The sequence below is a fragment of the Lagenorhynchus albirostris genome, chromosome 1 (genome assembly GCF_949774975.1).
Source record: "Lagenorhynchus albirostris chromosome 1, mLagAlb1.1, whole genome shotgun sequence".
NCBI classification, from domain to species: Eukaryota; Metazoa; Chordata; class Mammalia; order Artiodactyla; family Delphinidae; genus Lagenorhynchus; species Lagenorhynchus albirostris.
Genome location: NC_083095.1, coordinates 31,085,281 through 31,112,408, shown reverse-complemented (window position 1 = coordinate 31,112,408; position 27,128 = coordinate 31,085,281). Strand labels below are relative to the sequence as shown.

Here is a 27,128-nt window from a genome sequence, read left to right as displayed (position 1 = left end):
CCACTCCCCAGCTGCCCAGGACAGCCTCGCAGAGCAGGTAGCATTTCCAAAAGGCATCTGCAGAAAGGATGCCTACCTTCCCCCGCAGGCAGGAACGCGACCCATTATTTTGAGCTCGCAAGGGAACACAATGACATAAGCTTCCCATCTGCCTCCCCAAACACTTTTGAAACGATTCCATCTCAAGTCCGTTAATTTTATGGGGACTCTAAAGACAGGGCAAAGTTAGCATTTATCATCTGGAATCTCCATCATTCAGGCTTTGTCACTCTGTGTCCTTTTCTCTCTCACCTGCCTTCCTTCCCCTCCTACAAACCTCTCCCTGACTCGGGCCCAGCCAGGGCTCCATTCAGTCTAACAAACATTTCTTGAGTGCCAACTCTGTACAAGGCCCATGCTGGGTGTTGGAGATTCAAGGACGAGTAGGACAAAGTCAGAAGCTCAGGGAGCTTTGCTGTCAGTGGGTTTGGCCCAATCGCGACACCTTCCTAAGATACCTGCTTTCATCCTGTCCCCCCTTCTACCCTCTCCCTTTCACAGAACATGTGTCCTCCTTAGATTCTTCTGTGTGCCAAGCAGTGAGCTAAGGGTTTGCATGCCTTCTTTCATTTAAGTTTTCAAATCAGGCAGATTCTATTATGTCCATTTTCCAGATAAGGACATTAAAGCTTAAGAGGTTATATAAATTGTCCAAGCTCACACAGCTAAGAAAGGGCCCAGCTGGGATCCCTCCCAGAGGGACTGCCTTCAAGACCCACCTTCTTCCTTCTTCCATTGTAGCCACCAAAACTCGGCAGTTGGCTATCTACACTCAGAACAAAAAGAACAAAGAAATATCTAGGGCTTTAGCACTCTCTCTACCACCCCTTCCTTTTGACATTTAGGGTTTTCTTGTTGTTGTTTCTAAGTCTAGTGATTCTTTCTAAGACCAGGAACTTGGAGCTCATTGTCTCAGATTCCTGGAGTTTTAAAAACTGGATGTTTTAAACATTTCTTCACCCTCTAGAGGGTAGGAGAAACCTTTTCTGACACCACCACGTGAGCACTGGTTTGGTCTCTGTCTCAGAAGTCATCTCCAGGAGTCCTGGAAACAGCCTGGATGCTGGGCTGTCTTTTCACATCCTCGGAGAGGGGGTTTCAATGGTCCAAGAAGGGGTTCACACTGTCAGTCTACTGAAAAGCTTCATTCACCACCCTCTTTCATCCTTTGATCCCCTTGGAAGAGCAGGAGATGACACAGACCCCCATGGAGGTTTCTGAAGGGTCCCATCAGGAAAATGGACAGCACTGGAGGGCCGTCTGTTGGTTGTCGTGTGATTTGCATGTTGCGTGTAGTTTTCAAGCATTCCCCCAAACTAGCCAAATGTCTATGGCAGGATCCACAGTATGATTTTGTTATTCTTATTCCGGTGTTTGAAGCTGTCAAGTCTTGATTTTTGTTTTTAATTGGGGTATAGTTGTTTTACAATGTTGTGTTAGTTTCTACTGCACAGCAAAGTGAATCAGTCATATGTATACATATATCCCCTCTTTTTTGAATTTCCTTCCCATTTAGGTCACTACAGAGCACTAAGTAATGTTCCCTGTGCTATACAGCAGGTTCTCATTAGTTATCTATTTTATACATATTAGTGTATATATGTCGATCCCAGTCTCCCAGTTCATCCCGCCCTCCCTTTCCCCGCTTGGTGTCCATACGTTTGTTCTCTATGTCTGTGTCTCTATTTCTGCTTTGAACCACTTTTTTTTTTTTTTTTTTTTTTTGGCGGTACACGGGCCTCTCACTGTTGTGGCCTCTCCCGTTGCGGATCACAGGCTCCGGATGCACAGGCTCAGCGGCCATGGCTCACGGGCCCAGCCGCTCTGCGGCATGTGGGATCCTCCTGGACTGGGGCACGCATCCGCCCCCGGCATTGGCAGGCGGACTCTCAACCACTGCGCCACCAGGGAAGCCCTCTATTTCTATTTTGGAAACAGGTTCATCTGTACCATTTTTCTAGATTCCACATATATGCATTAATATAAGATATTTGTTTTTCTCTTTCCGACTTACTGCACTCTGTGTAAGAGCCTCTGGGTCCATCCACGTCTCTACAAATGACCCAATAGCGTTCCTTTTTATGGCTGAGTAATATTCCATTGTGTATATGTACCACATTTTCTTTATCCATTCATCTGTTGATGGACATTGAGGTTGCTTCCATGACCTGGCTATTGTAAACAGTGCTACAATGAACATCAGGGTGCATGTGTCTTTTTGAATTATGGTTTTCTCAGGGTATATGCCCAGTAGTGGAATTGCTGGGTCATATGGTAGTTCTATTTGTAGTTTTTTAAGGAACCTTCATACTGTTCTCTGTAGTAGCTGTATGCATTTACATTCCCACCAACAGTACAAGAGGGTTCCCTTTTTTCCACACCCTCCCCAGCATTTATTGTTTGTAGATTTTTTTATTATTATTAATTTATTTTATTTTTGGCTGCGTTGGGTCTTTGTTGCTGCGCTTGGGCTCTTCTCTAGTTGCGGAGAGCAGGGGCTACTCTTCATTGTAGTGTGTGGGCTTCTCATTGCAGTGGCTCTCTTGTTGTGGAGCACAGGCTCTAGGCTTGCAGGATTCAGTAGTTGTGGCATGCAGGATCAGTAGTTGTGGCTCACAGGCTCTAGAGTGCAGGCTCAGTAGTTGTGGCACACGGACTTAGTTGCTCTGCGGCATGTGGGATCTTCCCGGACCAGGGCTCGAATCTGTGTCCCCTGCATTGGCAGGCGGATTCTTAACCACTTTGCCACCAGGGAGGCCCTGTTTGTAGATTTTTTGATGATGGCCATTCTGACTGTTGTGAAGTGATACGTCATTTGCATTTCTCTAGCAATTAGCGATGTTGAGCATCTTTTCATGTGCCCCTTGGCCATCTGTATGTCTTCTTTGGAGAAATGTCTATTTAGGTCTTCTGCCCATTTTTTGATTGGGTTGCTTGTTTTTTTTTGATATCAAGCTACAAGAGCTGTTTGTATATTTTGGAGATTAATCCCTTGTCCATTGCTTCATTTGCAAATATTTTCTCCCATTCTGAAGGCTGTCTTTTCATCTTGTTTATGGTTTCCTTTGCTGTGCAGAAGCTTTTAAGTTTCATTAGGTCCCATTTGTTTCCATTACTCTAGGAGATGGATCAAAAAAGATTTCTTTTTTGTACTCCCCCTCACCCAGCCACTCCAGCCTATACAAATTCCCTATGCCTCTGTGTGGAGAGGCAAGGAAAGCAGGAAAAATGTAAGAACTCCCTGGATGGTCTTTCGGGGCCACCTGCCCTCCCCGACAGTTTTGGCGCCAAATGCCTCCAGGAACACTGACTCAGTCTCATATCGCATCACCCCCACCAAAGCCTGCAAAACCCTCACACTGAGCTCGGTCTTGAAAGCAGCCTTGGATAGGTAGTGATCAAGACTCAGTTAACTGCAGCGGGAAGGGGGCAGATGTGGAGCTGAAAGTATGGCCGCTGGGGATCCAGGAAAAGGCAAGAGGTCATGTGTTGACATAAGGAAAGTCTCTCAGCAGATAGTGAAGCTGGGGACATACATCCAGGTTCAGAATAAGGACCTCTGCCCCAAGAAGTCCAGTCCTAGAAAGACTGAGTCACTGGGGCAGGTTACAAAAGTGGGGACTCACATGGTGCAGAGGGAAGAACCATAATTAGTTTCAACAATCTGGGTGGGGATTTGTTTTCTCATCCTCACTCACTTTTATAACTGGGGCTTAATATCCGAGTCACAGAAGCAACAAGAGTAACTCAGTGCTGAGTGGCGGGACGTTGAAGTTGAGCTACTGAAATCTCTCCAGCTAAAGGCAGGCATACTGAACACATGTTTTTGCCTGTCCTGCTCCTCCCCAGCCCCCCCCACCCTCTGATAGCACATGATCCACATCGTTACCTTCCCTGCACGGCTACTACAGAATCATCAGCTCTTTTATGTGACATACCCCTCCCCCTATGGCCCCAGTTGACTGGTCCAAGGGCAACATCTGACCAGGGTGACTAACCAGGGCCCTTCCCAGAGATGTTTAAACTTGGGATCCAACTCATTGAGACACCTTCTCCGTGTGACTCTCGCCCACCCTGCCAGTGCTCAGCATGTGTCCCCTCTTTCTTACTCTCTGGTTCTGACTTCATATGACATATCTCCTGTAATGGATTCTCTATCCATGGACCAGCGCGTTCTCCAAATGGTTAACGTGCCATTGGAAGTCTGACGTTCCTGCTTCTTTTCCATGTATGCCTTGCTCTAAAGCCAGAAATCAAGAATGATTTAGTCATTTTCTTCCTTGGGTTTCACACAGCTTCTTTCAGGGCAGTCAAAAGATTCTGACTTCATTTTGAAGTCAGAGGATTCCTTTCAACACTACAGCTCTCTGGGCAACCTCCGGAATCTTTCCTGGTATTCAGAGCTTCTGAGTGGCCCTTTTTATACCGGATACCTGAGTCAAACCTTAGCTAATTTCAGTTAAACTCCTCAAGCTGAGAGTTAGGTGAACTTAGTAAGCTGTCTTTTTAAAGAAACAGACTGATTCTGATATAGAATCATATTTAGTTATTTTTGTGCTATCCACTTATTTCATCTAGTAGATTGTAAACTTTTGGAGGAGACTTAAGTGTTAAATACCTTTGTATCCCTTGGCTCACAACCATACACTTATTAAATATTCAATAAATACAAGTTTAATACCTAACTGAATTATTCAATCACATTCTTATGTTAAATATAAAATTAATGCTTTAAGTATCATTAATCAAATAGATAATCCCACTAGGATACATTTTAAGGTATACTGTTATATATTAGAATGGTTTTATTTATTTTTTTATTAAAGTATAGTTGATTTACAAGTTGTGTTAGTTTCTGGTGTACAGCAAAGTCATTCAGTTACACATACATATATACATATTCTTTTTCATATTCTTTTCCATTATGGCTTATTACAGTATTGAATATAGTTCCCTGTGCTATACAATAGGACCTTGTTGTTTATCTGTTTTATATATAGTAGTTTGTATCTGCTAATCCTAAACTCCTAATTTATCCCACTCTTACGCCCTTTCCCCTTTAGTAACCATAAGTTTGTTTTCTATGTCTGTGAGTCTTTCTGTTTCGTAAATAAGATCATTTGTGTCATATTTTAGATTCAACATGTGATATATGGTATTTGTCTTTTTCTTTCTGACTTATTTCACTTAGTAGGATAATCTCTAGGTCCATCCGTGTTGCTGCAAATGGCATTATTTCATTATTTTTTATGGCTGAGTAATATTCCTTTGTATATGTTTACCACATCTTCTTTACCCATTTATCTGTCGATGGACACTTAGGTTGTCTCCATGTCTTGGCTATTGTAAATAGTGCTGCTATGAACATTGGGGTGCATGTATCTTTTTGAATTAGAGTTTTCTCTGGATATATGCCCAGGAGTGGGATTGCCGGATCATATGGTTAACTAAACTAAAACCATTTTTAGTTTTTTGAGGAACCTCCGTACTTTTTTCCACAGTGGGTGCACCAATTTATATTCTTACCAACAGTGTAGTAGAGTTTCCTTTTCTCCACACCCTCACCAGCATTTGTTATTTGTAGACTTTTTAATTATGGCCATTCGGACTGGTGTGAGATAGTACCTCATTGTAGTTTTGATGTGCATTTTAGAGTGGTTTTATAATAGACCCCGATATTAATTAAATTGGGCTAAACTAACTGACACTTTCCTTTTGCGTACGGTACACCCAGCTGCTAAGAGACCAGTTTCCAAATATGTGTCCTATATAAGGAAGATCTCCTGCTTTCCCCATCAAAAACTGTTTAACCCTTTGATGGAAGAGGAAAATCTCACTGGCAGAGCACAAATGGAAACTGTTCAAGGGAGTTGGTGGCGGGGGGGTCACCTTGAACTGTCAGTGAGTATTTGTTCTGTCTGCCATGGGCCAGAGCTCAGTTAGAAGGAACTTATGAGAGCCTTCTCCCTGCCCCAATCCAGAAAGCAGGGGTCATGGCACCCCTGACAGATGCACAAGGAGAACCCATTAGAAATGGGCACAGAAAGGTCCTACCAGGTGGCGGTCTGATAGGTCATGAGTGGGGACAGAGCAACCCCGTGGAGAGAAGCAGTAGCTCCAGGGGCCCCCGAAAGCCTGGGACACAGGCTTACCCCAGCTTCCCGTTTTCTTGCTGCACCCAGACTCCCACACATGGCAGGCCAGGTCTCTGGTGTGAAGTCCTCACGTGGCCCCAGATTTTCTGTGTATTGAGGGAAGGCAGTCCACTCTCAGAGGAGTACAGGTATAAGAGCACCTTGTAGCCAGGAGAGGAAATTAGAAGGCCCAGGGCAGAGCAGAAATGTGTTATAAATTTACACCTTGACTCTGCTCCTCAGCTGATGACCTGGGTGAAACGCACACACACATACAGATGAACATATAGGATTCCGGTGGCTCAGTGGAAGCACAGAGGTGGAGAGAGAACCCCTGCTCCCAATTGCCTCTCCAGGTCCCAGCTGTTCCCAAATATCCTGCATTAGGATAGGTCAGACGGCTGAGGACATCAGTTGTTCTGGCCTGCCCAGTGTCCATGCCACCCTGTCTGACAGTGGCATCCTGATTTTCCTTTGGACATCCACCCTTCCCCTCCCCCGCCCCAGTCCTTGTGGCCTCATAACTCCTGCTCTAGAAGTGGACACCTGCTCCCATCCTGGCCAAACAGTGGGTTCCATCCGCCTGGCCATGGTGATGATTTAGGAGAAGGGCATGAGACCCAAGCCCAACCAGCCAGCCCAGGGTAGATGGCTGGAATAGGAGAAAGAGGCACCCTTTTCCCATGGGGCAAGCCCAGGGATTCTGGGTGGGGTGGGGAGGAGAGGGGTGCTCTGTGGGGTGTTGGTGCCTGAGAATAGAACCAACATGGGGAGGTCAAAGGGAGCAGCACAACCCTTATTCAACAGATTCCCAAGCCAAGAAATTCCCAGCCAGATTGAGTCAGCTCTTAATGCAACCAAGAGTCCGTTTGGTGAATACAACTGCCAATGGTCCCGGCAATTAGAAAAGGGAACAAAGGGAGGGACCATCACTGAGGTGCCAACCTGGAAGGGCTCCACTTCTGGGCCTTTTCCATTTTCACCCCTGAGAGGGGTTCACACAGAGGCAATACTCCTTGAGAGGCCGCCTGCAAATCCCAACAGCCGGAGGGCCCTCGGCTCCCTCCCCACTTCCCGCCCTCTGTGTCATTGTTGAGGGAGGGGTGGGTTTCTTGTGTGTGCACTTTACCTGCAGAGCCATTTTTGGACCTTGTTTTCTATAGACCAGAAAATGGCTGAAATTAGGAAACATTTGAAGTGGCTCTTCATCAAGCCCAGAAGAGATTTCTGCAGTTGCTATATTTAAAAGCCCAGCAGCAGGTTGTTTGGGCTTATGTCGTGCTGTTATGTAATAAACATAATGTTAAGCTTTGGAAGACTTGAACACTGGTTGGGGGGGAGGAGAACAGTAGCCTCACAATGATGTGTGCCCTGCAGATGCTTTGTAGAGGTTGGGGAGAAGCTAATATAGTTTCTGCATTAAATAGTGTTAAAATAACCATGTGTACACAGCAGATTTGAATTACTGTGTAAATTCCCAAAGGAAACAGTAGGGGGGAAAAAAAGAAAGAAGAAGAAAGAAAGGAGGTTGTGTATTAATATAAGGGAAAAGGTAATCAACAACCAAACAGAAGCTGGTTTTAGTAAGATAAAGGGACTCAAGAGATGTGGGCTGATCTCCTGTAGAAAGGAGATTGTATTGCTTTTCTAGGCTGTGTAACAAATTGCCGTAAACTTAGTGGCTGAAAACATCATGAATTTATTATAACAGCGTTCTGTAGATCAGAGGTCTAGTCATGGTGTGGCTAGGTTCTCTGCTCACGGTTTCATGACATGAAATCAAGGTGTCAGCCAGGCTGGGGCCTCATCTGAAGTATGGGGTCCTCTTCCAAGCTCACACGGCTGTAGGCAGAATTTAGTTACTTTTGGTTGTAGGACTGAGGGTCCCCTTTACTTTTGGCTGTCGCTGGGAATTGCTCTCAGCTCTTAGAAGCCTCCTACGTTTCCTTACCATGTGATCCCCTCCATAGGCCCTCTTACGACATAACTCTTAGCTCCTTCAAGGCCAGGAAAATCCCTCTCACATTTCCAATCTCTCTGACTTCTTCCATCTCTGACCGCTAGACCCTCTTTAAAGAGCTCACCTGTTTAAGTCAGGCTCACTCACCTCAAGGAAGGAGATTACATGAGTATGCACACTAGGGGGTGAGAATCTTGGGAGCCATCTTAGAATTCAGTCTACCTCAGTGATCAAACTTTCGTACAGAAGCAGGGATCCAAAATACGTAATCTTAATATGCTACTGACATGGGCTAAAATGTTTATGTCCCACCAAAATTGATATGTTGAAGCCTTAACCCCCAATGTGATGATGTTCACAGAGAGGAAGCCTTTGGGAGGTGATTACGTTTATTTGAGGTCATGAGGGTGGGGGTCTCACAATGGGATTGGTGTCCTTATAAGAAGAGGAAGAGAGACCAAAGCCCTCTGTCTCTGCCATGTGAGGGTATAGTGAGAAGGCAGCTGTCTACAAGCCAGGACAAGGCCCTCACTGAGACCTGAACTAGCTGGCACCTTCATCTTGACTTCCAGCCTCCAGGACTGTGAGAAATAGATGTCAGTCTGTGGTATTTTGTTATAGCAGCCCAAGCTGACTAAGATGACTACAGCACCAAAGGTCCCATTCATCTACCTTCACACGAGCCTTCTGGAAAACAGGGTGTTCAAAGGCTGTGAAAACATTCAGTATCTAGAGTTTTCCAATAACTGTCCTTCTTCTCTACCTCATTTGTTTGTGCCTTTATTCATTCAATGACTGAGCTCCTATTCTCCCCTTGGCACTGTGCTTGACCCCAGGGCCATGTCTAGAGTGAGATTAGTGAGACACCTGGGGACAGGTAAGATGTAAGGGGTGCCCATTTGCACAACCCTGAGAATGACTGCCCCCTGAGATTTTGCACACTAGCTTCAGAAGGGCACAAAATTTCTCCTAAAAAAGCATAGTTGAGTACAACTAAAAACTGACCCCTTCTGACCTTTGATGAGTCCATAAATAAAGGTGTAGAGTCATTTATAATACTATAAAGATAAAATCTGACCCTAGTATAAACTCGGTGCTCCATTTCATTGAATCATAACTCTGATGAAACCTCCGCCACCAGGTGCTCCACCAAAATGTTTGTGCAGTTTTCTCACATCCCGGAGAGAAACCCATGTGTCCCAGGAGCATCCTCATATCCTCCTCACCTCTTGCTCAAGTTCTCCCTCTTATCGGCCATTTCAGTGCCAGCTGGGTTGCCTGTTGGGAGATTTACATGAATTTCTTTCTTTCTCCTTACTTCCGTCCACAATACGGAGCTGAGCCACTCATCAAAATCTGACTTGCCATCCTGTACGTTGCCCAGAATTTCTCTCATCTGACTGAGAAGCCCCTGGCTCTGTTCTGAGTGCCCTGGGGGCCTTGCCGGTCCTCGGGTGCAAAGGCAGCTGAACCCTGTGATCTCAGCCCTGAAGCACAGCCTGGGAAAGGAGACCACCCCCAACGCCTCTTGCTCGGGAGCTTTCAGGCTCTTTGGTGAACCGTCCTCTACTCACTGTTCTCTGCTCCCCCGTTGGGTGGGAAGATGAGTCCCACATGGTTACAGTCCCGGGGCTGAGAGCCCTGCCACCTCCTTGTTTAGGTTAAATTTCCTTAAGAAACCAAGAACAGCTCTGAGTTAGATCTCCTAGGGTATTTCTCTGTGCTGAGTGCTTCACCAGGAAGAAAGTTAAACAGAGTACTGAGCTGATAGCAAATACATGGGACTGATTCCCCAGCCTCAGCCATGGAAGGGACTTGAGGGGTTGCACCTTGGGGCCTCTCGTGCTGCCACAACTCAGATCTGCATCTTCTAGAATTCTTTGCACAACAGCAAAGGACTGTTGCTGTTGTGAGGACTTTCTTTACTCCCACCCTCATGCCCTGAGCAAGGCAGATGTTTACTTCCAGCACTAGAAGAAGGAGGGGGTGAGGGCAGAGATGGGGGGAATGCTAACCATAGCTAACCTAAGTCAGATCACCAGGCTGGCCGCTAGCCAGGCTCTGAATCGCCCTCTGCAGATAGCATAGACAAAAAGCTGGGTCTCTGCGCCCTGCTCTCTAGGTTAAAGTTCTGATTCAAGGCTCAGTCACTCCCGCTTTGATGCTATTATCAATCATCCCTTTGCAGAGGAGGTGACTTGTTTAGACAACAAAAGGAACTTGAGATGGATCCTTACCTAGGGGTTCTCAGAACTGAAGGAGGTTCATTAATTTCTCTCCACCTCAGTTTCTTCATTCAAAAAAGTAGGCATAATTATGCAGGATTTTTTTTTTTAATTAGAAATAATATATACCTGGCACAATGCTTGGAAACTGCTACCCCCTTAAGAAAGGGTTGCTACTGCTATTACTGTTATCCCTGCCTCAGGGTATGTGTTATTGATCTGAGCTGTGAGTTTGAGAGCTAAGATTGTGTGCATGGCTGACGGCAATGACAGTGCCTGACACAGGAGGTGTGCAATCAATGACTAAGTCTGGAATTTTAGCATGGGACATCAGCCCCATCAGGAAATAAGAGTCTACATGCAATTACCTGCTCTATTTCCTGGGTTGGTAGTTCTCAAATTCTTTGTGTTCTGGACACATCTGATGGGACTGATACATTCAGACAGCTGTGAGTCAGCGGTAATTGCCACTCAATCCCTGCTATGGAAGAACGATGTTTCCCAATATCTATGAAAGCAACCACTGTGGTCCCACCATGTATTTGGATGCCCTTTGTCATTGTGGTTGGGGGGTAGAATGTTTACTGCCCTGACTTCCCCAACTAATGTACACAAGAAGAATTCTCACATATCCACTTAACCACTGTATTTCTTGGCCACTGGTTTGATAAAACACACCTTCTACTTTTTCCCAGCATTTCAGGTTGTAGCCATGGTATGTTGGCCTGCAGGTCTCAGTCAGGCACTTCAATTGCCCTTGGAATTCCAGGATTTAGCTTTGCAGTCTCTATTTGTCAACAATCTCAAAGGTCCTTGACATATAGTCATTTGTAATTTTGCAAAGATGTCAATTTTTAGAAATTAGTTTATTATGGACTTCCCCGGTGGCACAGTGGTTAAGAGTCCACCTGCCAATGCAGGGGACACAGGTTCGAGCCCTGCTCTGGGCAGATCCCACATGCTGTGGAGCAACTAATTCTGTGCGCCACAACTACAGAGCCTGTGTTCTAGAGCCTGCGAGCCACAACTACTGAGCCCGCGTGCCACAACTACTGAAGCCCACATGCCTAGAGCCCATGCTCCACCACAAGAGAAGCCACTGCAATGAGAAACCTGCGCACCACAACGAAGAGTAGCCCCCGCTCACTACAACTAGACAAAGCCCGCTCACAGCAACGAAAACCCAACGCAGCCAAAAATGAATAAATAAATAATGTTAAAATAATTAAACTATTAAAAAAATTAGTTTATTATACAAGTAATATATGAGTGTATATATATATTGCAAAATGCTTATATAGTTGAGAAGTACACAAAACGTGTAGAAGTCTTCCTTTATTTGTATCAGTCAGAGTAGGCCATGTAACAAACACCCCCCCAAATCTCAGTGGCTTATAGCAACAAATGTTTATTTCTTGTTCACACTACATGTTTATCACGAGTTGGCTACAAGCTCTGCTTATTGCCTTTTTCACACCAGAACCAAAGCTGATGGAAAAACCTAGCCTCTATCTGGAACACTGTCAATCTGGCAGAAAGAAAAAGACAAGACAAATGAGGCCCTGACTTCTACAACTTAGCACAAAAGTGATCAACATCTCTTTGGCCAAAGCAAGTCACATGGCCATTCCCAAGGTCAACAGTGTGGCGATATATCCTACAGAGAGGAGCGCAGCTGGGAAAGAAACTGGAAAGTTTGGTGAACAAGAAGACATCTCCCACTACCTCCTCCTAGGACAACTTCCCTCCCAGAGGTAACTGCTCTCAGCACCTCAGTCCCCTTTCTTATGTATTTGCCTAAGAGTGTGTGTGTGTGTGTGTGTGTGTGTGTGTGTGTATGTGTGAATATATATGTATGCACATAAATGTAGAATATTCACATGTTGTTCTGCAGCTTGCTCTGTTCATTTAATCTACCTCAGAGACCTTTTCATATCAGTACATATAAGCCTACCCCACTCCTTCTAACAACTATATGGCATTTCATGCCATAATATATTTAAATTCTTGGTGTACTTTTGGATCTTTTCAAAATTTTTTTCTATTACAAATAATGTGATATTTATCCTTATGCATATGTCTGTGCACATGTGTATTTCTGAATAATAGGTTTCTAGAAATTAATTGTTAAAATAGAGCATTTCTAATAGATACCACCAATTTGCCTGGAAAAATGCCTCATCAGTGTACACAGACATCAGCAATATGCCTGATTTCCCAAATCCTCAACAACTCTTAATATTATTAAACCTTTTCTTTTTGTTGATCTGATAAATTTTTAAAATGGTTCTTCATTGTTTTAATGCATAGAGTGCATTTTCTTGTTTGTTGGTGAGGTCGAGTGTCGTTTGTATTTGTTGGCTAATTTCACAGTTTTTTTCTTCTGTGAGTTGTCTGTTTCCCTTCTCCACCCATTCTCTAGTGGTTGTTTATTCTTTCACATTTGAATATGTAGAATTATAGTTTTTCTCAATATTAATCCTTTGTACTACTGCTTGTGAATATGAGTATCTTTCATTTACCATCAGGAACCTTCCTAAAAGCCAGACACAGAGTGAAAATATTAACCAGTAGCCCCTTTTTTGCTAATCCATCACTACCAACCAGTTTCCTAAAACAAAGAGAAAGTCAGTAAACGTAACAAATGACTTAGTATGTCAGATGTAGAAAACATTGCTTCCTGTTGACCACACAGTGACTCTGACTTTTAACAGACATTTGCATGTGTGCAGTCACACAGCCTCTCAGCACCGTCAACATCTGACTCACATCCCTTTGTTGACATTCCGCCCTCTTCAAAACATCTGCATATGATTCTGAAATTCCTCCAGTTATATTTGGAAAGTAACTAAAGAATTCCTGCCCCCTCCACCATAAATATATTACTTTGTTTAAAATGTTATCTTGAGTTTGGGAGATGTACAAATAAAGTTTTCTATATAAATCTAGTCCCTAAACATGTTACATTGGAGAGGTATGTATGCTTTATGAAATCTGAGTGTTGATAAAGAGGGATTCTACTGAGAAAAGATTGCTAGGGAGGCAGCTTGTGAGGTGTATCTTTATTTGCGTCCAGTTTGGCCATTTAGTTTTTAATTTTGTTTTTGGCTTTTTTTCCCCAACTTTACTGAGATATAATTGGCATATAACGTTGTGTAGGTTTATGATGTACAATGTGATGACTCAATATGTAATATATTGAAAAATGTTCATCACAATCCGTCACCTCATGAAAATATCTTACATGTGTATGTGTGTGGTAAGAACATTTAAGATCTACTCTCTTAGCAGCTTTCAAGTGTACAATACAGTATTGTTACCTATAGTCACCATGCTGTACGTGAGGTCCACAGAGCTTATTCATCTTGTAACTGGAGTTTGCAGCCTTTGATCAACATCTCCCCACATCCACATTTGCCCCGGCCATCACCGTCCCACTGTTTCTATGAGTTTGGCTTTTTAAGATCCTACATATAAGTGAGATCATCCAGTATTTGTCTTTCTCTGTCTGACTTATTTCACTTAGCATAATGCCCTCAAGGTCCACCCATGTTTTTGCAAATGGCAGGATTTCCTTCTTGTTTTTATGGCAGAAGAATATATATATATCATATTTTCTTTATGCATTCATCCCTCAAACAAACTTAGGTTATTTCCAACTCTTAGCTCTTGTGAGTAATGCTGCAGTGACCATGGGAGTGTGGATATCTCTTGGAGATAGTAATTTCATTTCACTTAAATATATACCCAGAAGTGGAATTGCTGGATTATAGGATAGTTCTAGTTTTAATGTTTTGAGGAAACTTCATACTCTTTTCCACTGTTGCTGTGCCATTGTTTTTCATTTTGTTCATGGCATTTTTTTGACTGCACAGTTCGCCATTTTCATGTAATCAAATCTCAGTTATTTTTATTTAATATTTCTGGATTTGAAGTCTTGCTTTAAGAAGGCTTTTCCTAACTCAGGATTTCTTTTTGAAATTATCCTATATATACAGATATTTTTAAGTTGTTAGTTTTGTTTTTTGTTTAGCTCTTTAATCATAAGGAATTAATTATTGGATAAGATGTGAGGTGGGGTAGAGAAGGCTAGGCTACCTTTTCTCTGCCCTGAAGCAGGTAGCGTATCAACCCAATACCATTTATTGGGTATTTCCTTCTTTCTCCAACTGGTTTGAAATGTACCATGAATTAAATTCTCAGCATTAAAAAAAAAGTATTCTGTATCTTAAGGCATCAGATTTTATGGTGGAGCTGGTATACAGGTGTGCAAATCTCAGGGAGCATGAGGTTAATTACAGCATCCATGGATCAACACAGGCATTCCCTGCACATTGTAATTATTCTCACAAACGTAAAAACTTTCTTATGTGTGACGAGCGATCCTGATAGCCAGACAACTGCTAATGATGCACGTCAAGGTGTTACTGACTTGGGTCCTTGGACTCTTTTTTTTTTTGCGGTACGCGGGCCTCTCACTGTTGTGGCCTCTCCCGTTGCAGAGCACAGGCTCCGGACGTGCAGGCTCAGCGGCCATGGCTCACGGGCCCAGCCGCTCCATGGCATGTGGGATCTTCTCAGACCCGGGCACGAACCCGTGTCCCCTGCATCGGCAGGCGGACTGTCAACCACTGCGCCACCAGGGAACACCGGGTCCTGGGACTCTTTAATCAATAGAAATTGATAACAGGCCAGACTAGGAATTCAGGCAAGGCTTTATTGGGAGTGAAAACAAGTAACAGGTTCCCTTGCTTGCTCTCCGAGGACGGCGGGCTGGTTCCTTAAATGGGGTGAGGGTAGGGGTGGATCTGTGGGTCAAGCTGGAGGGGTGGCTTAAGTGATCTGCCCACCCCCTTGGTGCTGCTGTGTGCAGGGATCATGGGCAGTGCCCTGCTTTTGCTCCCCACACCTAAGAAATGGCATTTGGTTTGTGGCTTTTTTGTATCTTATTGCTCATCATTTGTCCCAACTGCGCATGCATGCAGTTATTTTTAGTCCCTTATAGTTTCTTTGTATTCTGTTGCTGCAGGAGACATTAGTCCAGGTGTAAGCACTCCAGTAAAGGGTCCCAGGTGCCAGGTCCCAGCCTATCTCAAAGGGATCTAAGAAAGTGAAAGGCCATTACAAATAACTAGAGTCCTGTAGTAATAGAATTATTAAAGTTTTTAAAGGGTTGTTTTAATTTCTCAGTTATCCTTTAGTATGTTTTACGCAGGGCCTGTTTGGGTCTGACGGTGTTCAAGAATTCAAGGATTCAGTAGTTCTGGGCTGAGTCCCTGGACACATTCAGGTCCTACTGTGCCGTGAGCTTTCCTGGTTCTGGAGATTCTCCTGCAACTGGTACCACCTTGGGGGCGGGAGCAGGTGAGACTTTTCCAAGCGTTTCCATCCCACACGTTGTGTGAGAGAGAAGGCTGCCTTCTGTGAGTCCATTTCTCACCACCAGTGGCTTATCGTCCCATGGCAATCTGAGTGGCCCTTCTCCACACCTCAGAAATGCCTCATGCTGGTCTAATCAGAGGAGTTTAAAGGTGCTGGTGGGGGGAGTACAGGAGTGCAGGTAGTATTCAGAGGATGGTTGACATCATACGGCAGATGCTTTGAGCCTACTGTGTCCCAGGGGGTGGACTTAGATAATTAGCAGATGAGTTGACAATTGCCTAAAGAAAGAGAACAGAGTGCGGTAGGAAAGGGGAGTGAGTCAGAGGTCCGTCTCCTCTCTTTCTCTCCTCTCCCACCACCGCATGCCCCACTTGCTCCTTCCTGTCCCAAGACAAACAGTTTCATCTACACCCTGATGGAAGATTAGATGATAACTTAAAACAAGAGGGGCTTCCTGGGCTGAGGAGACAACACTGAAAGCTTCGTGATGAATTTGGAGAATGCCACAGCAGGTAAAGGAGTTGCTGGCTGCCAATCTGGGCCAGGGATCACCTGGCCCTGGGCTGCCCCCCACCAGCCAGAAGGTGTTTTCTCATGTCTTTAGATGGCTTCACCCCTGGAGCCCAAGCCCACTGTGCCCCAGCCAGGGTTTCTCAAACTCTTCCTACTCAGCCACCCCTTGAGGCTGGAAGCCTCAACACAGAACTCAGGAGAGGATGAGACATAGCCAGTCCCACTCCAGGCAAATGCGATTTCTCTGCCGTCTCCACCTTTACCTCTAACACTGAAGCAAGTTTGTGTTCTACGTCATGTATCTATGCTCGTTTTGATATAAAAGTTGTGTTTGCAATTTCATGCCTAACCTCCCCTCTCCCCTTTCCATTAAGTCCCAGTATAAAATCCAGTGCTTCTCTGTATATCGTGGGGTTCATTACAGTTGTAATTATGTTTGCCCATCATGTATTTGCTGTCTTTCCCACTAGAGTGTAAGCTCCAGGAGGGTAGTGGCCATGCCTGTCTGGCTCAGTGCATCCTCAGTGGCTGGCCAGTGCCTGTCTGTGGCCTTTAGCCTTGGTAGTTAGAGCCTTCTTACAATTAGGCACCTGTAGGTCAAGTGTCTGTTCTTCCTTTCACCAGAAGAAAGGCCTGATAACTCACAAAAGGGTCATTGTTCTCAAAGGGTCCAGGTGAGAGGAGCCAGCCGTCATTGCTGGGCCCCAGCCCTATCACAATTCCTGGCCCCCTCCCAATGAAAGTGAGACAGTGACATCATCTCAGAATATATACAAAGAACAGCCTTTCTGTAAATCTCTCTATGGAGAATTACTTTAAGCTCATTGCTACTATTAGGTGCATAATATCATAACCCAGAGTTTCCCAGATTTAGTTCAAGGGCATAGATGATTTGGTTAGGTATAAGATTTTTAGAAATTTTCTTGTCCAAGAAGAATTTGAAGCATGTCTTGCTGATGGTAGGAAATCAACTCAATTTGGGAGAGGAGCTGATTTTTCAAATAAGTAATTATAGATCATACCAACCTCCCTCATCTATGGGTCTAGTTCTCCCATCTCTTACATGGATTTTCTGTAACAACCCTTATCATTATCATTCTTGATATTCACAGAGCACTGTTCAAAAGATTTATTGGTTAAAAAATGCAAATTCCATAAAACAGCAAAGTGCTGACTCCAAGTTTCACGTAAAGGTGTGCTTAAACAAATGAGTCCACATTTGAAGACAATGCTAAAGAAAAGTAGTAAGAAATCTGAATTGTGGGATAGTTATTTTTACCATAATTCCGTACATTTATTGAATATATATTGTGTCAGATACTAAACTGAGTTCTTTGCATGAATTGACTTGTTTAATTATCACAGAAACCATTTGATACAGGGAGAATTTTATTCCTATTTCATAGATGAGGAAACTGTTACTTGGGAGGGAGTACGTAACTTTCCCAAGATCAGGCCTGGGGGGGAACTGGGCCAGAGCTCTGGTGCTGCTTTATACCGTGCTGTGGCCCATTCTCTCACCACTGGACGTGAATAAGTGTTACCGAATCAGGTCTGGCTGCTCGCCGCTCGAAAATCAATACCCGAGAAAGAGATGTTGGTAGAAAGGAAAGTTGCTTTTAATCAGAATGCTCGCAATCTGGGGAGATGGTGGACTCAGTGTCCTAGAAAAGCATCTCCGAAGATTCTGCTCAGCCACGAAAGTTTTTAAAGGGAAAAAGGGAAGTAATATCGGTTCATCGTTGAGATAGGGGATCAGAGTCGTTGCCATCCCCACTGCCTGCAGGCGATCAGAGTCGTTGCCATCCCCCACTGCCTGCAGGCTTGTCGACTTCTTGTGCTTTTTCTTTCTGTGCTATCTTGTTCACACAGTTTGTTCCGCAGGATTACTGAAGGGGAAACTAGGGAAGAGATCTGGTCATCTGACAATTACTTATTCTTCATTTCTATTTCTTTGATCTACAGAAAGAACCAACAAATTAGGCAAGGTATTGGGTGATCAAAAGATTTGAAAGGGGTGCTAGGGCCGGAGATGAGTGGAGCATGGGGGTGCCTGGTTTAAGGTTCGTGACAAGACAAAAGGATGCCTCCTGCAGAGAGCTCTTTCCTGTCAAAAGCTGCTCACACAAGCAGTAGACATCTGTGAAAAAGAAAAAGAAAGAAACTTTCACCACTTTAAGTGCTGGTTAGCTGTGTTGCTCAATCCAGGGCCTTACAGGTTTGTTTCAGTGAACAAATTCATAATGATCCTTTGTAATGGCTCATTGGTTCACTCATTTTTTTAGGTGATGGAGAATCTGTTAAACGTTGCCTCTTCCCCCAAACCTCATTACAATCTCAAAAAAACAATTTTCCTAAGTGAGTTTGGCCCATTTCTAAATTGCTTCAAGATCCAAATTTCCGTTTGACCCGCCATCAAACAGGAAGTCCTGACTAGTGGTGCACTTTTGAACAATATGTTGACATTTAAAGTCCCTGTTTGAGTTCCTGCTCCAGGCATTATCTCATTGCATGCACTATCTCATTTTATTCTTACAGTCACCCTCTTGGTCCCATTTTTCAGACAAGGAAACTGAGGCTCAGAGCGGATGAGCCCCAGGTCACACAGCTAGTGGACTGAGGATCTAGGTTGATCGCAGGGCTGACATCACAGTCTGAGCTTTTAACCCCTATTCTTTAGTACCTTTTCAGTGAGTGCCAGGGAGTCTGGAGATAGAGGCTGTTGTAGTTCAGGAAGATTCCACGGAGGAAGTGGAAGATGAGTTGGATTTTGAGGATTGCATTGGAAATATGAGAATTGCATTGGGGAGGGAGTAAGGCAGAAAAACAAACAGAGCAGGCTCCCTTGCTTCTGTAGAGAAGGTGAGTTAGACCATTTTGTGGTTGACATTGCCAGTTAATTTTCAATTCAACACCTGCCTTGCCATTTGAACTTAATCTTATTATAGCAGATCTCTTTGCATGCCTTTTGTTTGTGCAGGTTTTACACACTGGGGGTTTTTAAGTCAATCAATGAGCATCTGTGCTGAAAGGAATTATTTTTGTGTGCATAAAAATAATTGGTCCAATTCCTCTGTGAACCAACAAGTAAAACCTATCTAATTCCTGTCTTAGAGGTAAAGAGTGATGCAGTATAGGAAGAAAAGCCTTTACCTACCTACCTCTCTTCTGTTTCTAGTCCTTTCCATGATTTCCAGGAAAATGAATTTATACTGTTTGGAGGAAAGGCTGAGGTCAGCATAACTAGCCTGAATATAGCATACAGACAGTGTCCTTGACAGTCACGCTCAATGTGCATAAATGTGCAAGGTATTCCAATAGCAGAGAGAGAACCAGCCGAGAAAGAGATTTGAGCTTTAATTTCCCACACATGACATCCAGATATACCACTGTCCTTTCCTTAAATTCTGTTTTGTACCATCCCACCATGAGAGTGTCTCATATAAAATATTCTTTCTCAAATATCCGGACTTCATTTCCAAGTCATTTAATTTTCCCCAGGTTGTTGACTCTGTGTCCTTGTCTTTAAATCATCTACTTCTTTCACCATTTCCATCTTTCTTATCTTTTTTGCAGAAAGTAATTTTTCCAAAGACATATTTCAATGCATAGAAGGGGGAAATTACTTCACTTTTATTTAGCATCTCCCGAAACTTTCTTTGTTTCAGGGAAAGCTGGAATCAAGTGACTTTCTCCTTTGTATATCTGAGCAACGCAGTTTCTCCATCTCTGCATAAAGGTAAGCACCACTGGTGGCAGCCATCTAGCCATTGCTGGGTGGGACCAAACCTACTCTCAGCTCCAGAAGATAGCCCTGATTGGTCTCCGCTACTGGAAATCCAGTTGTCATGGTCACAAGGTTTGGTTCAGGGATGAGCCAGTCAGTGCAAAGCTTTGAGCTGCTGTTGGTTGATTGTGAGAGACAAACTCTCCTGTCACGTGAGAACAAGAGAGCGTGAAATCCTTCTACAATCATCAGGAAGTTAGAACGAACATTGGGTATAAAAAAGAAGAGAGGTAGGGCTTCCCTGGTGGCACAGTGGTTGAGAGTCCGACTGCCGATGCAGGGGACATGGGTTCGTGCCCCGGTCCGGGAAGATCCCACATGCCGCGGAGCGGCCGGGCCCGTGAGCCATGGCTACTGAGCCTGCGCGTCCGGAGCCTGTGCTCCGCAACGGGAGAGGCCACAGCAGTGAGAGGCCCGCGTACCGCAAAAAAAAAAAAAAAAAAAAAAAAAAAGAAGAAGAGAGGTAGAAAGAAACTGAGTCTTCACATCATTGTAGCCATCAGTACAGTCCATTTACCTCTATGCTCCCAGTTAGCCGATAAATCCCTTCTTGTTTGTGAATTCCAATTAGGTTTTCTGTTACTTGTAGCCAAAACCCTTTTATCTGATACACCCGACTACTGGGCAGTGGAACTAAAACACAATATTACACCTCAAAATGCAGTTTATCCAGTCTAGCCATCTAACAATAGAGTACTGTATAATTAAATTGCATTCGATGATGATATATCAGCCAGGACAGACTAGGCTGTTATAAATAGAAATGACAGTCACATAACAATGGGAAACAAGTGTTCCTGGTCAGCAGCTGGCTTTCTTCTGCATGGTTTCATTGGTTTTTCAGGAACCTAGGTTCCTTCCATCTTTTGGCTCCCCCGTCGCTTAGGGCCTTGTCATCACCCTTATCAAGCTGGCGGAAGGGAAAGGAGGATGAGGTGGGCACCACTGCTTTTTAAAAGCCTTGGCCTAGGGCTTCCCTGGTGGCACAGTGGTTGAGAGTCCACCTGCCGATGCAGGGGACACGGGTTCATGCCCCGGTCCGGGAGGATCCCACATGCCGCAGAGCGGCTGGGCCCGTGAGCCATGGCCGCTGAGCCTGTGCGTCCGGAGCCTGTGCTCCTCAACGGGAGAGGCCACAGCAGTGAGAGGCCCGTGTACCACAGACACACAAAAAAAAGCCTTGGCCTAGAAATGGGACAAACTCTTTACACCTCCCTTGGCAAAAACTAGTCACATGGGCACATCTAACTGCAAAGGAACCCAGGAAGAGGAAGTGGATTTTTGGTAACTAGTTCCTAGTCTTGGCCTAGATAGAATACTTTAGGAGACTCTTAAATACATGGGAAAATGCCAACAGAGCATTGTGCATAGTATGAACCCAGGTTTTCTAAGGTCCCAATCTCTAAGGTTCTAAGGTCCCACATAGCGTAAGCTATGTTTCTTTCTGTTCCAGCCCTGTGGCAAGGCTCTGCGTTTGTTCTTTTCCAGCCATGTTGGTACGTTCATGATGTTCTCTATAGCAAACCCACCCCACCATCCCCTGATGAGCAATATGGATGTCACTGAAGTTCTTGGAGGAAGACAGAAATGTAATCAAATTCCTCCATGGATATCTGTTCTTTGCTCCAAAATTCTCTTCCCTTGTAGCACACTCACCTCACTTGTTCCTCTTCTCGGCCACATGCTTCCCTTTTGCCATCTCCAGCCCCTAAAAGTGTCCTCATTGAGCAGTTGGCTCTTGCCATTTGTTACATGTCCACTCAGCAAAGCAAAAACCTGATATTAAGCCTAAAACCAAACAAGATATTTTTACCTCCAGCATACCCCTCAGGGAACTTAGCAGATCATTCCCTGAACAAAAAAGGTCTCTTCTTGGGGCAGGGCTAGGTGGGGAGTTGCTAAATAAGGAAATGAATTTTTGCCATAAAAATTCATTTACATAGAAAGAAAGACTGGAAGGATGTTAACAGTGTTTATCTCTAGGTAACTGGATTGCAAGTGGTTTTTTCCTCTTGCGTGTTCCTGTACTTTAATTTCTGTTTTCCGATCTTTCAAATTTTCTAAAGTACATGATGTAGTTCTTTAATCTGAAAGAAAATAGTAAAGGAAATTGTCTTTTGCTCAATTTTACTTATCAGTAGGGAAATGCCAATCAAAACCACAATGAGATACCACTTCATACCCATTAGGAGGGCAATTACGGAAAAAAAAACACAACAGAAAATAACAAGTGTTGGCAAGGATGCAGAGAAATTAGAACCCTTGTGCATGTTGGTGGCAATGTAAAATGGTGCTGCCACTCTGGAAAACAGTATGGCGGTTTCTCAAAAAATTAAATATAGGATTATCATATGATCCAGCAATTCCACTTCTGGGTTTATACCCCAAAGAACTGAAAGCAGGGTCTTGAAGAGATAATTGTACAGCCATGTTCATAGCAGCATTATTCACAATATCCAAGAGATGAAAGCAACCCACGTGTCCATCAACGAATGAATAAATGAAATGTGGCATATACGTATGATGAAATATTATTCAGCTTTAAAAGGAAGGAACTTCTGACACATGCACACGGATGAACCTTGAGGAATTATGCCAAGAGAAATAAGGAGTCACAAAAAGACAAATATTGTATAATTCCACTTATATGAGTACGTATAGTGGTCAAATTCACAGAGACAGAAAGTAATATGGTGGTTGCCAGGGCTAGGGGAAGCAGGGATGGGGTGTTAGTGTTTAATGGGTAGAGAGTTTTAGATGGGAAAGGTGAAAATGTTCTAGAGATGGGTAGTGGTGACGGTTGCACAACAATGTAAATGTACTTAATGCCACTGAACTGTACACTTAAAAATGGTTAACATGGTAAATTTTATGTTATGTTATATTTTTCATAATTTTTTTAAAAAAAGAATTTATCTTTCCATAGACAATTTTACAAGAATTTTTGACTTGGATAGCTTGTGATCTCTTTTGAAAACCAGATATTTCCCTAGTTTGGGCTTTCCACCTACACAGTATGCCTTTTTATATGAATTTGTAAAAAAGAAGAAATACTCGTTTTACCAGTATTACATAAGGCTCAGGGGTTTAATAAGATATGGCTTCTCTTCTCCAAGGATTTGCCATCTAATAAGTGGGAAAGACAGGTAAACAATTAACTACAATCCGCAGGGAAATGCAATAGTGGCCAAGTGTAAGGATACAAGCAGTGAATTCTGCCTGGGTAGTTAAAGAGGCTTTTCAGAGAAAGAGGTGTTTAAACTGGACTTGGAAAAACCCTTGCGAATTTACTAATGAAAAAGATGGGATGAACATGGAGGGCACACTGGAAAGTGACATAGAGATGGGGGACAGCCCTGGGACAGGAGGAAATCAGTGACCCCAGTCTTAGGGCATCACGGGACCCTGAACACACCTGGCTGAATGCCAGCAGGGGGGCAAGCTCAGGCCTGGACGTGGCAGCGTTGTCTTTCCTGGGGAGATGACCCAGGATGTGGGCTGAACTCAGAAAGCAAAATCCAAGCCAGCCATGTGTCAGGACCAGAGCTGAGACCTTGGCTGGCTCGGTGGTGTGATTCTGGAGGGACATGGAGCATGCTGGAGCTTCCTGTGTAAACAGGGAAATGGCTCCCTGCATGTTGGTGCCTGATTGCGTGCAGCTGTTGGTTTTGCAGTCTGACAAGGAATGGAGTAGAAGTGCTTTTCATTAACTGCAAAAGCTTATGTAACGTTTCTTGTCGGCATCTTGGACTTGGCCGTTCTGCAACACGTCTCCCCCCAGTACCCACACACATGGACTTGCGTGGGGCAGTGGAGTGCAAATGGCGCACAGCTGTACAACCAGTGCCTTGGCCCCGGCAGGGGGAGAACAGAGCGTGCTGGTGTGCTGGAAATCCGTGGGTGCTGTGTCAGTCATTCTGAGTCGTGGGATTGGTGGGGGGGAATCAGCTTGCGAGGAAGAGACAGAGGGCGTGTAGAATTACATGTCTTGGACCTGGAAGATCATCAAGGTCAACTCATTCACCGGTTTATTGTCAATCGGTGTGGGTCACTCTTGTCACTGCAGCTGTCTCTGCTGTTTGAATCCTCTGCCACGTGCTGGTCCCTGCCTTCTGTTGGGCACTTCTATTTCCGGCAACCACAAAGATGGCCTTTACGGCTCTTCTCTGCATCCCCAGGCTTCCCTAAGAGGAACTTTAACCCTGCTCCCAAGGCCACAGAAGTGTCCAGGATCCATGAGCGCCCACAGCCAAGTCTCATCTGGCCACGGCAGGAGCACAAAGTATAGGGGACGGGCCATGTGGAGAATCCTACAAAGGTACCCCATCTCATTTTCCAAATTCCCAGGATTCTATCACCTACCTGGGGTCAGACCTTGACTCTCTTACCCAAACAGCACCTAAACCTCTACCCTCTTCCCTTCTTGGAAGCCTCCTTAATTCCCCAGGTGGGCCTGACTCACAAAGAGCTGGAAATTCCCTGCCTGGGGTCAGGATACCCAGGTCTGGGAACACAAAGCCCTGGCTGCCTTTCCTGGAAAGGAAAGGGGGAAATTATCTTTCCATCGTGTTCGCTGATAGGTCAGAATGGCACAAAAGATAAGCTATGATTAATTTCTCAGTATCTCACCTTGTTGCACATGGATGGTCTCATTCACCTGAACACCTGGAGACAGGTGAGCTGGGCTCACTCATCTGATACCATAATGTCAAGTGGAGCCGTTGGCCCTACCACCTGGTAGTCTAGTCTGTTCATGGGTCTCTCTTGACTCCCCAAGATGTAACTCCTGGACACTTCCGGGTGGGCCTCTGATTGCTCCTTCATTTCCTTTAATTTACACTCACAGCTGCTCCTAGGTGACACCTCCCATCTCATCCCAGCTCTGCCTCCTGTTCACTCCTAGACATTCTCCTGCATCCTTAGGCACAAAGCCCCAGGGAACCTGATCTGATTTTAGGGCAGAGCCCCACTGATATAGCAGGACCTAACCCTAGCAAAGCAGTGACTGAGGGTTGGGAATCTAAGGTATGAACCCTCCTTACTTTCATACAATTCTAAAACTACTTTTGAACTAGGAATCCTGGCACTGCTGACCCAGAGGAGTACTGCCATTTGTGACAAGCCAGCTGTCCCCAGGCCCAGGTCAAGAAGCCCTGGGATCGAATGGCCTGAACTCCGCTAAATGGACAAGGCCCTTCTTTTCCGGAATTTGAAATGATTAAGTGGCTCAATGAAGGCACTTTATTCACTGAAGGAAGGGCCTTGTTGGTTGGCTTTCTCTAGAGTGTTCTTTAAGGACGTTTCCCACCTTCCAGATTCTATATATTTGATTTTCCATCTTGTCTGGGTTCCTCGGAAAGCTGGAGCCTTCCCTCTGATGTCCAAATGCAGGGCATCGACAAGCCCTTTACGCTGGAAGATGTGCTAACATCGGGGCCACTCCTTAGGCATCCTTTTCCAGCCCCTCCCAACAATCTCTGAGCCTGAGCTCCACTTCACGTCTGGTGTCTGGGATGCATGTCCGCATGTTTAAAGCGTCTTCTGCATGTCAGCTGCTGCCCTCCTTTCCCAGGTCTGGAAACTACGTCCTTTTACCTCCTCCTGGCTGTAGCCCCCAAAGCTGGAGGGCATGTCACCGTGGCCTGCTGCAGCAGCCTATGTGTACGAGCAGATATAGCATCCAACGATCTGATTTATGTTTTCCAGATTTACCACATCGCTCGCATACCCAGGCCGGCTGATATTTTAGGAACGTGAATCAGAGTGTCTGGCATGGCTCCCTCTGCAGCCGAGCTCCGGCTGCAGGCATAATGAAGTTGGGAGGGGGGAAGAACTCTACTTATCGGGGAGGAAATGTGTGTCAGTAACAAGTCTGCCTGGCAACAGCACTAGGAGAGATCCCAGGCCCCAAGATCAGAGCCAGCATCTCCACACTGGTGGAGAAGCGTCACGCTGCACAATTTTCCTCCTTGGAAAATTGACTACCCTCTTTTAAAAAAAAAAAAGGCAAATAAGTGTTTTGTACGTGCATTCTCCAAAAGATATCCCCCTAACTTGCCATCAAACAGGGAGACTGTAGTAAACTGAAATGTCACCGGGCTGGGTCTGTCCACGGAGATGTTATACGTGAATAATAAGAGACGAGTTTCTGCAATGCAGTAAGAGGCAGGAAGATGAAGCCGAAAGAAACAGAGCTAACTGACTCTCTGCAACTCAGTGTAGGACTCTGCTTAGGGAGTAGGGCTCAAGACTAGGGAGACAGGGAAATATTCCTCTATTTTTTCCTAAGCTTCTTGGCATGTGCTGCTAAATATAGAGTTTCCTATTTCTCAAGGAGTCTATTCAGAATGCGGGAGAAAGTGGAACAAGGACTGATCTAGACATCTGCACATGTGGGGCTACGACAAGAGCAGTGGTTCTTTTTCACCTCTGGATGCCAATGCCTAGAGCAACAATAGACACCAGGTAGCAGCCTCATACAGGTGTGTTGAGCCAAACCTGGACCTGGCTCTCTTTGTACTTTGAGTGCCCCTGAGTGTATCTCTTTACCCTTCCAGGCATCCTTTTTACCATCTGGAGAATGAACCGATGATCTCTTAGGGATTGTCCCAGGTCCCACATTCTAGGGTCTCATGGTCAAAAGTGGTCTTACGGGCTTCTCTGGTGGCGCAGTGGTTGAGAGTCCGCCTGCTGATGCAGGGGACGTGGGTTCGTGCCCTGGTCCAGGAAGATCCCGCATGCCGCGGAGCGGCTGGGCCTGTGGACCGTGGCCACTGGGCCTGCATGTCCGGAGCCTGTGCTTTGCGACAGGAGAGGCCACAGAAGTGAGACCGCGTACCGCCAAAAAAAAAAAAAGTGGTCTTACAATTTTTAAAAAGCAGGGAATTAAAAATGTTCCCATAAGTGTTTATATCTCAAATGCCTGATCTTCAGGTTCTGCTTTATTATCACAGTGTGTGCACACAACTCTTCAGACTTGAATGTTCCCATGAATACATCATTCAGTGGTATCTGGGATACATTTACATTTTTAGCATCAGTGTAATTCTATTTGGTTTTATGCCACGGGAAGTTCAAGCCTGATTCAA

The 27,128-nt window shown here is 44.7% G+C and overlaps 1 long non-coding RNA gene across 1 annotated transcript in view; it reads left to right on the top strand.

Moving 5' to 3' along the window:
• The window catches only part of LOC132529718 (uncharacterized), a 32,135-nt gene extending 6,271 nt beyond the window's left edge, over positions 1 to 25,864 (top strand). The window contains exons 3-5 of the long non-coding RNA XR_009543555.1: positions 11,839 to 12,112; positions 19,922 to 19,992; positions 25,747 to 25,864. This is a non-coding gene — a long non-coding RNA (uncharacterized LOC132529718). The remainder of the gene's footprint in view (positions 1 to 11,838; positions 12,113 to 19,921; positions 19,993 to 25,746) is intronic.
• Positions 25,865 to 27,128: the final 1,264 nt, after the last annotated feature.